The sequence below is a fragment of the Nanorana parkeri genome, unplaced genomic scaffold (assembly GCF_000935625.1).
Source record: "Nanorana parkeri isolate BGI_ZX_2015 unplaced genomic scaffold, ASM93562v1 scaffold2981, whole genome shotgun sequence".
Lineage (NCBI taxonomy): Eukaryota > Metazoa > Chordata > Amphibia > Anura > Dicroglossidae > Nanorana > Nanorana parkeri.
The window spans coordinates 82,772-84,706 of record NW_017309249.1 but is presented as its reverse complement, the minus strand read 5'-3'; the positions used below and the strand labels follow the sequence as shown (position 1 = coordinate 84,706).

General features: G+C 41.3%; 1 pseudogene; it reads right to left on the bottom strand.

Moving 5' to 3' along the window:
• Positions 1-489: 489 nt before the first annotated feature.
• The window catches only part of LOC108802614, an 11,602-nt pseudogene continuing 10,156 nt past the window's right edge, over positions 490-1,935 (bottom strand).

The window sequence follows — 1,935 nt, the reverse complement described above, 5'->3', positions numbered from 1 at the left end:
AACTCAGCACAGGGATGGTGGGAACCCCTCATAATGGGCATTCTCCAATCGTCTGAGAATTGTAGCAAATTCCAATAAAAACTCAGAACAGAGAATTGTAGAAATGTATTTTTTATTTTTAAAAATCGGATTAAGTTAATAACATGAAAACATCTAAGCAGAATCTAAATGAAATGTTCTAGAAGGGAAGGAAGTAATAATGTTCACGGCCAATATCAACCAATAGAAAGTGTTCATGTATTGCCCATATATGGTCATGTATTAGCACGGTTTAGGTGTACGGGGCCGCCTGTGAGTGCGGGACAAGTCAGCACTGTGTGTTTAGAGGAGGTGATTACTAGAATTCATTTACAACAGACTTTCTATATCTATTATACTGGACTTAAAACACTTCTTTATGTTTATGCCCCGCCCTCAACAAACCAGTCTGACCACGAAGAAGGTTGTTAGCTTGTTTGAATTCTCTAGTATACAATAAATGCATTTCTCTTAACTTTTCCCGCACTCTGAACATGAATAAGGATGCTCTCCTGTGGGAATTCTCTGTTGTTTATCAAGCACCTCTTTCTGAACTGAACATTTCCCACACTCTGAACACAAATAAGGCCGCTCCGCCATGTGAATTCTCTGGTGTTTATGAAGGTCTCCTTTCTGAATGAAGGTTTTCCCGCACTCTGAACATGAAAAGGGACGTTCACCTGTGTGAATTCTCTGATGCGTGAGAAGGTTTCCTTTGTCACTGAAACATTTCCCGCACTCTGAGCATGAATAAGGACGTTCGCCGGTGTGAATTCTCTGGTGTTTAGCAAAGTTACTTTTATTTATGAAACATTTCCCACATTCCGAACACGAATAAAGACGCTCACCTGTGTGAGTTCTCTGGTGTATCAGAAAATCTCGTTTCTGGATGAAACTTCTCCCACACTGTGAACATGAATAGGGACCTGTGTGGCTTTTTTGATGTGTAAGAAGTATATTTTTCTGAGTGAAACCTTTCCCGCACACTAAACATGGATAGGGACGTTCACCCGTGTGTATTCTATGATGTTTAATAAGGTTTCCTTTGTCATTGAAATATTTGCCGCACTCTGAGCATGAATAAGGACGCTCCCCTGTGTGGATTCTCTGATGTTTAGCAAGGTTACTTTTATTTAAGAAACTTTTCCCGCACTCTGAACATGGATACGGACGCTCGCCCGTGTGAATCTTCTGATGTTTGAAAAAGTTTCCCTTGTCGTTAAAATATTTCCCACACTCCGAACACGAATAGGGACGTTCTCCCGTGTGAATTCTGTGGTGTTTGAGAAGATCTCCTTTCTGAACGAAACTTTTCCCACACTGTAAGCATGTATAGGGGCGCTCAGCATTGTGACTTTTCTCATGTCTGACAAGAGCTCTGTTTTCATTGAAAGATTTCCCGCACACTGAACATAGCAGTGAACTCTCTCCTGTGTGATCTCCTTCGTGGCTTAAAGAGGATTCCTTGGGATCAGATGGATCTGTTGAAGTATCTGTATTGGGAGATCTTGTCTGTGATTGGTCAGAAGATTCCTCAGGATTAGAGGGATCCATCGATGTCTCTAAATGGGAAGGTCTGTGATGTCCATTATGAGTAATGGGATTCACTACCGGAGAATATTGGGGGATGGGATTATGATCTGGAGATAAAATAAGATGTCCCTCAGAGGAAGTCCGACCATGGTGTCCATCTGATGGAAAACAATTATAAAATGTTATAATAAGTATTCATTATACCCGACATTCAGTAGTCATATATGTCGGCCCGGCACCGAGTAATTTGTAAGAGCTCTGCCCAGGAAGTAGGGCAATTATAACAGAAACGTGATGAGTTGAACCTTTCCCCAACTCATTTCATGGAAACATAATACCATACTGAGGAATGGAGATGGACCTTCATATGGTGCACAGTGTCTC